Source organism: Amblyomma americanum, chromosome 1 (genome assembly GCF_052857255.1).
Source record: "Amblyomma americanum isolate KBUSLIRL-KWMA chromosome 1, ASM5285725v1, whole genome shotgun sequence".
In the NCBI taxonomy this organism is placed as follows: domain Eukaryota; kingdom Metazoa; phylum Arthropoda; class Arachnida; order Ixodida; family Ixodidae; genus Amblyomma; species Amblyomma americanum.
This window is the reverse complement of record NC_135497.1, coordinates 161,104,830-161,117,710: the sequence shown is the minus strand read 5'-3', so window position 1 is coordinate 161,117,710 and position 12,881 is coordinate 161,104,830. Positions and strand designations below refer to the sequence as shown.

At 44.8% G+C, this 12,881-nt stretch overlaps 1 long non-coding RNA gene across 1 annotated transcript; it reads left to right on the top strand.

Moving 5' to 3' along the window:
• The first annotated feature begins 1,227 nt into the window (after positions 1–1,227).
• LOC144136684 (uncharacterized) lies at positions 1,228–2,933 on the top strand. Its single transcript, XR_013315657.1, has 3 exons — positions 1,228–1,464; positions 2,228–2,321; positions 2,855–2,933. It is a non-coding gene; the product is annotated as an uncharacterized LOC144136684 (long non-coding RNA).
• Positions 2,934–12,881: the final 9,948 nt, after the last annotated feature.

The following is a 12,881-nucleotide window of genomic DNA, read 5'->3' as shown; positions in this document are numbered from 1 at the left end:
ATATCTGGAATACAAACAAATGTCTCCCCACGGCGCCTTTAATTGCTGCTGCTCAATCGCGGCTTTCCTGGCCTCAGCTGGCTCCGCTCCTGAAGGTGTCGCGGAAACCGAGCATATCTTTGTTTTACTATGAGACGAGGTTCACAGTAAAACGATGACGAGAGCAGCACCTCAGCGCTAGCCAGTTTCGAAGTGCACTCAGCTGCTGCATCGATGCGAAACCGGCTAGGCTTAGCGACGACTAGGGCAGCCAGGGGGTAGCGCGTAGTTCATTGCCCGGCGCACCCGCGGGCGGCGTCGTTCCCGAAAGCTCGCCTCGCTCACTCCCGCTGGCTCACTGATTGGCTCAACAGCTTGCGACCTTCACTCGGAAGGCTGGAAAATCGAGAAGCGAGCGACTGGCGCTGCGACTGAGCGATACTTTATGCCCACGTTTGCACTACTGGTGAACAACCTTTAACGCACATATGCTTGGGTTATCGGCTGCGTTGCGGCGAGTCTTAGTTAAGATCGTCCGCGACGCCATCGTCACCGTCCGTGACGCACAGGCTGAGAACTTCAATTCCAGTACGTGCCGAAGCAACTCGTATTTATCGTAACGATACGAACTCGAAAACACGCCTGCTTCGATGCGCTAGTGGGCTCTTGCTTGTTAAACTACACGCGATCAGGATGCGGCGAGTGCTAGCCGCTGTTGCATATTAGCTAAAGTGAGACGCAAGTATCGACGTACTGGTCACCGATTAAGCTGTTAAGTTTCATGATCTCCGGTGAGCGTGCCAGTGTCGCGCAAATTAATGCATAGCAGCTACTCTCCATCGTGCCAATTGCGTTCAACTTATCCACGATATTCGCCAGCTTGAGATACGGCGCTTTTCTTCGCTGTTTTTGTCGCAACTTAGTGATTTTATCTGGCATAAAACGAAATTGCATTCTGTCAACACCATCGTCTGCTCCGTCGTCTGCTAGTCATCCGGGTCACTTCAGGGGATCACAGGATCGCAGCTTCTACAAACCACATACCAGAAAAAGTAACTGAAAGCGCTTTAGTATTCTTAAATAATATAAAAATAATTTAAAATAAATGCAATGTCTTTGTTGTGAAGATAATATAAGTATTCATGGTTTAAAAAACAAATTTTTTTGTCGGTTGCAAATTTTCACCGACACGAAAGCGCAGCCGTCGGCGCCATTGCAGCGCAACCGATACGTCGTGTTTGGTATTATTTGCCTCTTTGAGGCATTGCTTGATTACTTGTACGGCGGACACGTGTGAAGAACTCATTCAATAGGAAGGTGAGCAGGAGTGTGTTTTGGAAGCCAACAACCAGGATTTCGGCCTGTCAACATTGGCGAGTTTCAACGGGTAAGCCATGAAGAAAGAGTGCTGCGACGTCTTTTCATCTGTTAGGGGAAAGAAGACTCCTGCGCCGTTTTACTAAGCCTGGATGAATCGCATGGCCGGTGAGTCCCGCTCTGCGTTTCTTTGTTAATGATCTGTATTCACACGCGCTATTTGTATGCGGCTATATAGGGATGTGAGTGGAGGCAGTCCGCCTGCGGTTGCCGCAGCTATAATGCGGCGCCAAAAAAGCAGGGCCTATATCTTGCATGACAAGTGTTGTTCTCATTGTCTTTATGTGCATTTATTACTCGCGTGCCGTGGTAAATAAAAATGGCACCAGATATCACAACAGAGTTACGCTTTCGCTTGCTAGCGCTTCGACACTCGGTGCAAAAGCATTGATTTGCACTGCGTAGAAGACGATGAGCGAGAAGTGCCGCGCGACGGAGCGCTCGCGCTAGGCCAGCTGCGATCGGACACCGCACTATTTTGCTCAGGGTTAGTACTCATCGGATTAGTGCTTGTGCCTTAATATGCGTCATACTAAATTTTGAGACAGTGATCGCATGCGAAAGGCTAGTTCATATTCATCGCCTTGTCATTTGTAAACTTGTCTGTGCTTCCCCAGTGGAACAGGATTTGAGGCAGTGTTATGTCAAAGTTAGATCAATCTTGCTTCTCCTGAGCTGTAAACGTTGATGCTTCCTCTCCTTCTGAGCACTGCGAGGTGTCGGAGATGCAACTGCACAATTATTTAGGATTTTTTACCTTTTTGCTATATCCCTCGCTTTTGCGCCCCGCATTCAAGTTGTTCGCCATTGTCGATGGATTTTTTGTTACTTATTTTCGCTTTGTTATTTATTCTTGGTTGCGTGCCATCAGCTGTGGAGCTGGCGATTCTCCGAGCTCGGAACTCTTCCCAGGCACGGGATCCTACCCACAGACCTCCCTTCGCCGCACTCACGAGTGTTCTTTCGTATTTTTTGTTTCTCTTGCCTTTACTTGCATTGCCAGTCGACAAATTTGTGCAGCTTTTAATTGTATGCAGATTTGTTAAATGCGCTAGCAATTTTTCTATGATGCCAAGCTGTGCTGTGAGGTATCAAGCTTCTTGCTAGTGAAGGCATGCTTTTTTCCATTCTCTCTTCTCATTTAACCAAGACAGACTGGTTGCAACTTTCAATTTAATACCTAGACATTGGTGCAAGGCACCATGATAGGAATTAATGAAAACCTGCACATCCTATATTCAAATTGGTGTGCGGTATTTCAGCCAGCTCATCTTTCAGTGTGGTTATAACAGTCATTGTGACTCTTCTCAAAGAATGTATATGGGTGCATTACATAAAATCTGTTCATTTGTTTTGTCATGGGCTAGATCATTGGTTTTTTATTTACTTATATTACGTCTAAGTTTAGTTTTTAAAGCAGTAGATGATTTCCTCTCTTGTCATTCATCACATGGCTACAGCCACTGACAGCTGTTGCTCTGGATGTATTTATTTGCAGTTGCCAGCGGCCAGCATCTATTGGGCCATGCGTGCTTCCTGCCTTCGGCTGTGTCATCCCTCCTGATCCGTTCATGGTAGTTATTCTTTTTCAGTGATGCATATCTTAACTGCCTATTTAGAAAAATATTTTCAATATAGGCTTGCAGCTAGGTTTAGAAGTGCATGAAACTCTACATGCACTTCACAGCAGTGCCTCAGCTTATAATTACCGGAACTGTAGACTTGTACAAAATATAGTCGCTGATGTAGCTCTTGACGCAGCTGCTGTTAACATAAACGTGCTTTGACATTGCACACCTGTTGCCTGGTATGCATGTGTCCTCGAAAAGGACCTATATGTTCATTTATCCCTTTAAAAACATTGTGCTCTACAATGATGGTTTACCAGTATTTCTGATACAGAGACCAAATTGTCAGTCAGTAATGTAACATTGCACGATGACACCAATCCTTGTATGATATAGCATCATTGCAATGCACTGGGCAAGCTGCTGTCAGCACAGACTTATTGCTGGTTTATTGCCATAGCATATGGTTATACTGCACAGTTTGTACCTCTACCTTCTTAAAGCTTTATACTTTAAAAATTTAAAATTAGTTGAAGGAAAATTCAAGGAAATGTAACAGTAACTGTCTCACATTTTGGTGGACACTTGAACCGTGATATAAGGGAGGGATATAGAAGGGAAGTAATGAAGAGCTGATGCCCATGTTAGATGCCCCTCTTAAGTTAAACATACCTCGCAATTAACACATTTGGTGCAAAACAAACATGGGACTTGCATGTTCACAAGCACCCTCATGTCAGTAAAACAAAGTGCCAATGTTGCCGTACTTTACAGCTTTGCTCCTAAAAGCGCAGCTGACTGCTGCTCAAAGTTGAGAGCAAAAATATGTCTACTTTTCCTCATGTGCAGTCTGCGGTGCTGGTGCCATTTGCAATGGTGATTGACATTGAGTTGCATGATGCTCAGTCTGTTCCTGGAGTTAGTGATTTTGTCTGTCATGTGAATGTGCTGTTAAAATTAGTGCAAAACAATGGTTCTCTAGTTCATTTTAGGTAACTGTGTCCTGTGCCACATGCTACCACCCATTTTCCTCAAATTTCCTAATCTCATTTAGCCATCTGATTGCCACCCATTCATGCATTCACCTACTCTTGGAATCCTCCCAGTTTTTTAGTGTGGTATTGCTTATATCTTCTCTGCATTACACATGAATTGCACTTCCTCTTTTTTTGATTTAGTCAAGAGATCTCTGTTCCTGTTTCTTGCATAAGCATAAGAGGTGACTCAAGTGCACCATCTAGGCTTGTGATGCAATGTGTAGGGCGCTTCGTTTTTGGGTAAAACCTGGTTTCTCCCTACTGTTGCATCAAAAAAGATTCTTAAAGATCAGGTTCAACCCAATTTCTGTGCAAATGTGCCTGTAAGAAAGTGTGGTTTGAAGGTGCACAAAGGCAAAGAACTGCTGGAGTGTAATGGATGTCACATAATTCTTCTGACAGATTTTTTAAACAATTCTGGTTATTTTATTTCTCTTTTAATGTTTATTGTTTGTCGGTTGCTTATAATTTTTGGTTAAACTGAAAACTACATGTACTGACTGGTATTTCATTCCAATAATTATACCCATTATTATGAAGCTGTGTTGGAAGGTAGGTGTGCATTTAGTATGCGTGCTTTGAATTTCAGTGATTGTTTCTGCAATGCAAAATGGAGGACAGGTCTGCTGTGCGAGTTTTTTGCAATGGAGTGAAAGTAGCTGGAGCAGCATTTGCTACTGTGTCACCAAGCCAAAAGTTCTCCCACAGACCACTGAGCTTCTGAATACCTATGGCTTAAAGCTCGAAGCTCTGGTTGGCCTTTCCTAGGTTTTCTGCATTAACGAGTGCAAGCCCAAGGGCTCAGAGCTAACAAGCATTTGAAACCATAGAGCTATACACAGTAGTGCTGGGACCGTGCAGCATGTCAGTGTGAATTAGGTCGCGATAAACGTGGTTTACTGTAGAAAGCTTGTGTGAAAAAATAGATGCGCTCACAGAAACCGCTGTTTCTTTCTTAGTTGGTCATTGAAACAAAGCAATGCATGTAAAATTTTATATCTCACTGATCCCTCAATTTTTTTCCAGCTAAAGACCAAGAGTTGCATGGAAGTTGTGCAAGCTACCAAGTTGCGTGTGATTTTTGCCAGGGACCTGGAGCAGGCTGGGAAATTAGTGGATGGCCAGTGGTATTCACTCAGTAAGGCAAGCTTTTTCTGTAAGTACAGTTTTTGGCATGGCATTGCTTAGGAACGCATGCACTAATCTGACTACTCTATGCCCGCCCATGCTTCAAGAATAATGAAGTTCATGAAAAAAATTGATTTCCGAAAAAAAATTGCCGCTTCTGTTATTTTTTTTTCAGAAAAGTATTTGCCATTTAAAGGGCTGTGAAAACCTTAAAAATTATTATGTGCTTGTTTTGGCTTTTTTTTTCAAATTTCTTCCACATCTATGTTGGCCTGACCTTGTAGCTTGTCTGCATGAGATTGGCTGCTACCTACAGTTTGCTTTTTTGTTGCTCCTTTATTGCCTGTCACAATCTTTACTTTGCGTGGCAGTGTCATGCAGTTTGGGAAGTAATCTGACCTTATTTCTGCATTGGCCTGTAGTGCAAGCTTTTGCATGTGGGGCATGTTTATGGTGTCCTTTCGTTTGCTGTAACTGCAGTTTGGCCATGAGGGTTAGAGGCTTAGTCCTTTTTTATTTTGATGCTGTGTCATATACTTCATGCATAAATTAATGAAGTAAGCACTATTTTTTGTAATAAATGAACATTCATTATAGCTGTGGTCATTATAAGTGCACTTGACTCTAAAATGGCTTTCTTTCGGCGTTCAGTATTACATCTTAAAACCAGCCGGAAGACACAAAACAGGAGAAGAGATGAGCACAAGATGAGGCTGGTCTAACAACTGAAATTTTATTGAAGGAAAGTGGCAAAAGAAGACCTGCAAAGAGATTCAAGCATGCAAGACCCCAAAGCAGTGAGAGGGCAAAAAATAACCGAAAGGCACTGATGTACTAGTAAACCATCTAAAAAACTAATTCCTTACAGTGAAGGTTCACCGACGGTTTAGCCAGGCACTTGTTTTTAGCCTTACTGATGTAGTAAGCCTCAACTATGTCAGGACAGATTTATCACTTCCCAAAACCACTGATGTGCCGCAGAAAGCAGGCGTGCAAAGAGAAAGGTCGTCATCCGATTGCATTCACGAGATTGAACGTGCAGTGTCAGGTGAAAATTCGCCTTCCTCTCCATACAGTGAAAGTGTTCTCAGCCAGGCGCACATTCAAATATCTGCTTGTCTGCCCATAGTAGTTTCAGCTACAAGGCAGTGGAATGCAAAAAAACCTTTACTTTTGCAAGTGGTGAACATTTTTTATCTGCCACTGTGCATAGCGGACGATTACCCATAGTTGTACCAAGCCTAGTTTGAACGGTAGTGCAAAGGGCTCCTACATCACTTTTAGCTGTCAAGACAACAGCAACATCATACTTTGGTGCAACTTTCTTGGGATGGTGCAAAATGGCGTGGAGGTAAGGTATAGAGCCCGTCTTTTTGTGCAGCTCATCTACGTCAGCATCATGTGAACGGTGTTTCGTTCCCTCGAGAGAGTAAAAACACACTCTGACAGGTGCGCAAGATGGGCAAGTGGGAACCCAGGTGCCATTGGCTTGGAAACCTGCTCCGAGAATGCATTCTAAGCACTGTGATGGCATGACTTTCATAAAGCGGTCGTGATGCATGTGATTGCCAACCTGTCCTTCACCAGCCTCGAGTGGTTCAACTCGTAGCTAAGAGGCTTCCTGATCTTGGGCTTTGGCGCCAACATATGTGGTCGTCCGCAAAGCGCAGGTCTAAGTCAAGAAGCTACAAACGGTTATCCTAAGTGAATCTCAGATGTAAAAGATAGGCTTTGACCACATGCCTAAGGATTTCTAAAACGTCTTGTGCCAACTTATCTGAGCCCTCCTTGTGCAAAAAAATTAGGTAGCTATCAACATAATGAAATGCTACTATGCCGAGGCCTTCCAAACAGGGCTTTGATGCGGTATCGACTCTGGACAGAAGAATGTCGCGGAGGAACAATGCAACCTGGGACCCTCTGCATATGCCTGATTTCTGATGTAAATACCGCCTTGCCAACTCACAAAAGTGGAGTTCTGTGGAGTTCTAGTTTCTTGTGGAAAGCAACCTGGGCAGGTGCTCTGCAGTGAGAATCGACATGGAGGGCCTGCACTATTCATTGTCACATGATAGACCTCTGAGGCATGTGCAAACTGCATCAGGGTGAACAATGAACATGCTTTTACAGATGATTGCGTGATTTCGGTTGCTGGCTTCTTGGGGCTGTTGTCCTTTTACTGCAAATCCGCATTTGTCAGTTGGCAGGGCGGTATTTACACGCAGGTCGTACCTTTGCTCAGCAACATTTTTTTGTTTAAAGTCGATAAGGCATTAGAGGCCTGTTTGGAAGACCTTGGCATAGTAGCATTTCGTTATGGTCATGACTGTAATTTTTCTGGACATAGAAGGCTCAGATAAGTTGGCACAAGATGTTTTAGGAGTCCTTAAGGCATGCGGTCAAGGCCTGTCTTTTACATCAGAGTTGTCTAAGCAGAACCGTTAGCAGTTTCTTGATGCAGACTTGTGCTTTGTGGACGAATATGTTTGTCGGGGCTACAGCTAAAGATCGTGGAAGGCTCTTTTAAGCTACGTGTCGGACCACTCGTTGGGGAAGGATGGTGAAGAGGTGTATTTGTCGCTGGTTAAGGTCAGTAAAGATGGAAACACTTGATGGGTGTGCAATCGTGTGCATGACATCAGCTTTAGATAAGTCATGCCATCACTGCTAAGGACGCATTCTTGTAGCAGGTTTCCAAGCAGCTGGGTTCCCACTTGCCCATCTCAACAACCTGTCATAGTATGTTTTCACTCGCTCGAGGGTAAGGAGCACATAATCCGATGATGCTGATACACCTTACCTCCACAGTATTTCACAGTCTCAAGAAAGTCGCAGGAAAGTGTAATGCTGCTGTTGTCTTAACAGCGAAGTGCAAGACAGGAGGCCTTTGCGCCGCCATTAAAAAGGCTTGATAAAACTGGGTACTTGTCCACAAAGGACAGTGTCACAAAAAAAGGTTCACCACTTGCAGAGCAATGGAGTTTATTGCATTCCACTGCCTTATGGCTGCAACTAATATGGGCAGACGGGCAGATATCTGAATTTGCACCTGACAGCACTTTCACTCTATAGGGGGAAGGCAAATTCTAATCTGGCACTGCACGCTAAATCTTGTGAATGCAAATCTGAGGATGACCTGTCTCTTTGCACACCTAATTTCCACGACACATCAGTAGTTAATGGAAGGGATAAATCTGTCGGTAGATAGTTGAGGCTTACTACATCGGTAAGGCTAAGGACACGTGTGGCGAAGCCATCGAAAAACCTTCACCGTAAGGAATTTGCTTTTTTAGATGATTCATTAGTATGCCAGTGACCTTTGATTGCACTTTGCCCTTTCACTGCTTTGGGTTATTGTGTGCTTGTATCTCTTCGCGGGTCTTCTTTTGCGGCTTTCCTTCAATGATGCCGCCACAGTGGCTCAGTGGTTATGGCGCTCGGCTGCTGTCCGAAAAGACGCAGGTTCGATCCTGGCCGCATCAGTCAAATTTCAATGGAGGCGAAATTTTAGAGGCCTGTGTACTGTGCGTTGTCAGTGCACGCTAAAGAACCCCAGGTGGTCGAAATTTCTGGAGCCATCCACTACGGCGTCCCTCATAGCCCGAGTCGCTTTGGGACGTTAAACCCTCACAAATCAAATCAAAATCTTCAATTAAATTTTTGTTAGTCCCGCCTCTTAAGCTCATGTCTTCTTGTGTGTTCTGGCTGGTTTTAAGGTGAGTCAGTACCAACTCGGCCAGTCATAAGCCTTGTTCAGTATTACAACATTTTGAATAAAGTGAGTTTACTAGGCTATGTTGCCGGGGATCGTGTCCGCAGCAGTTGTGGGCAACTCAGAAGAGATAGCATCATACGATTGGTTGTGTAATTGGCAGAGGATGACGTGAGGATGCTGCTCGAAAAGAAAATTTCATAATCGGATAATTATTTGCAGCCAAAAATGTCCAAAAAGTGGCTGGGCCAGCGAAAAAGTGCCGCAAATTTTGAAAACGCTGAAAGTAGGAGCTACAGCGTAGTGCCAAGTTTGAAAAACTGGAAGTATGGACAAAGCCAAAGCTTGGCGCCAAGTTTGAAAACTCGAAATGAGAAATCTCGTGACCAGTGATAAGTGTCCTATACTTAACCAGGAGATAGGAAAAAGAATGATAACTTAGAGGCAATTAGGTAATTATTGAGAAGCGAGAGGCAATGAATGCGTGATTAGACTGGGCAAGTATTCAGTGAGTGGGCAGGAACGATCCATGGAGGAAAATTTGAAAACTCAAAATCATTGCTGGGATGAAGTGAGGGTAAAATAAGTGTTAATTGATAACCAATCAAGTCAACAAGAAAACAACCATGGCGCCAAATTTGAAAGGCGACCAGTGTCGAGGAGGCGTCAACGCTTTCACATTTTTTTTTGCGCAGGTAGCAGCAGTGATCTCTATTTTTTGTTTTTTTCAGCCAAGACAAAAACCATTTTTCTTGGCTCATGGGCGATGTATCTAGGAACCTGCGCCCAGGACAACGCTGGACAGCATGCATCAGCAAGCTCGAAAAAAAAGCACCAAACAGTAAATAAATATTGATCATTTTCATTTCAATTCTAGTGGTTTTGTGCACGAATTACTCTGGAATGCACAAAGCTTGCGTTGACAGGCGACCATTAAGAAGCTGTGCATTTTTGTGCATAGCCTACTCCAGAACACAAATCCTGTGTTAATTGACAGGTGACAGTAACGACTGTTACACAGTGTACGAGCACTACACAATACACACTACAGAAGACAAGGCAAACTACAGAAGACAAGACAGACTCCAGAAGACAAGACAGACTACAGAAGTCAAGACAGACTACAAAAGAGAGGACAAACTACAAAAGACAGACTATAAAAGACAAGACAGACTACAGAAGACAAGACAGACTACACAAGACATGCCCAAAATACGACAAGACTACAGACTACAGAAATTTTTTGTCTTAGAATCCTGTAGTGCGTTTTGACTGGGATAGGATAGCATAGGAAAACTTTTAATATCCAACAGAAAGAGGGTAGCCAAAGGGCTAACCGCCTAGACGACGGCCGAAAGGTCTTGACTCTCGGCGGCAGCTTCGGCCAGTCGGACGAGTTATAACTGAGTCGCCGGGTCGGAGCTCAGTAGTAAGGTCTCCCATTGATCTTTTGTGTTAATACCTCGTCCCTCCCGGGGAGCATGAGGACATTCCCATAGTATGTGGTCCAAGGTGGCCCTAAGTTCGCAGTTCGCGCATTTTTCTGAAAATTGCCCTGGGTACATAAGACTCCAGAGGGCCGGGTTTGGAAATGTGTAAGTTTGTAACCGGCGCCAGTTGATGGCTTGGTATCTGGACAAGGATCTACCCGCTGGAGGAAGTCTAGCTCGTTGCAAACGATAGTGTTGTGTAATTTCTCTGTAGGTCACCATGCGATCCCTGTCTGTAAAGACCACCTCGCTCGGGTCCGCCCGGAAAGAAAAGCCTCGGGCGAACTCGTGGGCCGTCTCATTACCAGGCAGGGATGCATGTGCTGGTGTCCAGACTAGCGTAATTTTCCGGTCTATTACATGACGGCTTAGAATTGTATTCGTTAGAGGAGAGACCCGGCCCCTGCTGAAATTTAGTATGGCAACTTTTGAGTCACTGATGATGTATCTCGCTTTTGTGCATACACAAGCCAGTGCTATGGCAGCTTCCTCTGCAGTCTCTGGGTTACCCGAGAGTATGGAGGCACTGATTTTGAGGAGTTGTTTATTATTGACGACCGCGACGGTCATCGTGTTCTTACCATACTCAGCGGCATCCACGTAGACCACGTCCTCGTCTTTGTAGGAGCGGAAGCGTTTCTCTAGCGCCTCTGCCCGCTTGGCCCGGCGCACTGAGTGATGGATAGGATGCATATTCCTGGGTAATGGGGGTAAAACTATATTGTCTCGAATTTTTCCGAGCATGTCAACTTTGGCGGTTGTTCTGTTATCTCGGCTAAGATTGAGTTTTTGTAGAATGGCCCTGCCGGTTGTGGTCCCGGCTAAGCGTTCGATTTGGGACGTTCTCACTGCTTCCGTAATTTATTCCAGGGTATTATGCATTCCCAGCTCTAGGAGGCGGTGAGTGGATGTACGGATGGGCAATCCTAGAGCTTGTTTCGTGCATCGCCTGATAATTCCATTTATCTTTTCCTTTTCTGAAACTTTAAGATCAAGGAAGGGGGCAGCATACGAGATACGGCTCACTACGAACGCCTGTACCAGCCGTAGGAGATTCTGCTCTTTCATGCCGTGTCTTCTGTTGGCAATCCGCTGTATAAGCCGCATAGTTTGTTGTGCGCAGTTTTCCATCTTAGTTATTGCATCACCGTTATACCTCGTTGCTTTGTATAATCATTCCTAAAATTCTGATTTTTTCAACATGAGGAATCTCCGCCCCTTGAGTTTGTAATTTGATGTTAGGGATGGTTCTAGTTTGTCTTTGATGCAGAGGTCTATAAAAAATAAGTTCAGACTTCTGCGGCGAGCATTGCAAGCCCCTACGGCTGACATAGTTTTCGACCTCATTTATGGCCTTCTGTAGCGTACTTTCGATGTGCGCGTAGTGGCCACGGGTCATCCACATGGTGATATCGTCCGCATACATGCAGAAATTGAAGCCATCTATCCCCTCCAGTCTCGTCGGGAGCCGTATCATGGCCACGTTGAAGAGAATAGGGGAAAGTACCGAACCCTGAGGGGTGCCTATGCTGCCCAAGTGTATGTCTTGAGACTGACTTTCACCAAAGTGGATGCGCGCTATCCTGTCCGAAAGGAAATTGGCAATGTAGTTGTATGTGCGCTCCCCGACGTTTAAAAGAGCCAGGTTTTCTAGTATCGCCTCGTGTTTTACATTATCGAGAGCTTTAGTGAGATCAAGTCCCACTATTACTTTCGCATCCAGCGACTTAGTGTCTAATATGTCATGTGTGAGCTGTATCATGACACCTTGCGTGGACAAATGCGATCTAAAACCTATCATCGAATGGGGGTATAAGTCGTTGTCTTCCATGAAATTGTTTAGTCGCGTTTGTATGACATGTTCCATCAGTTTTCCAACGCAAGAGGTGAGGGATATAGGCCTTAGATTTTCTAGATTGAGCGGTTTCCCTGGCTTAGGTATGAAAATTACCTTAGCGGTTTTCCAGTGTTGGGGAATCTCACCCTTCTCCCAGCATTCTTGCATGAAATTGGTCAGCGCCGTTATAGATTTGTCATCTCGGTTTCTAAGCATTTTGTTGGTTACACCATCGGGTCCGGGGGCTGATTTGGTTTTCAGTTTTAGTATTTCTGCTCGAACCTCGAATTCGTTAATAGGGGCGTCTAGTTCGCTGTTGGATTTACCCTCATAGCGCGGTAAGGTAGTTTTGGTGGCGGAGCCTATATATCGACAACGAATTGCATCGAGGAGTTCCTGCTCCGAACCTTCAAATTTATAACCTAATTTCTGTAAATTTTGTCGCTGTGTTAATTTGCTACCTTCTGGATCGAGGAGGTGCCGAAGGAGGTTCCATGTTTTGGCGAGGCCGATATTGCCCTCAAGCTGGTCGCACATTGTTTCCCAGTTCTGATCGCAGAGTCTGAGTGCATATGCCTCAATCGCTTTGTTGTGGCGCGCTAGGCGTCTTCTGAGATTGCGATTCCACTTTTGTCTCTTTAATCGCTTTTCCATACTAGCTTTGGCCTCCCACACATGAAGAAGGCGGCTGTCTAGTACTTCAAGTTCCGCGTTGTCGTCGAGCGTTTTAGTCGCATTCTTGGCATCCCTGCG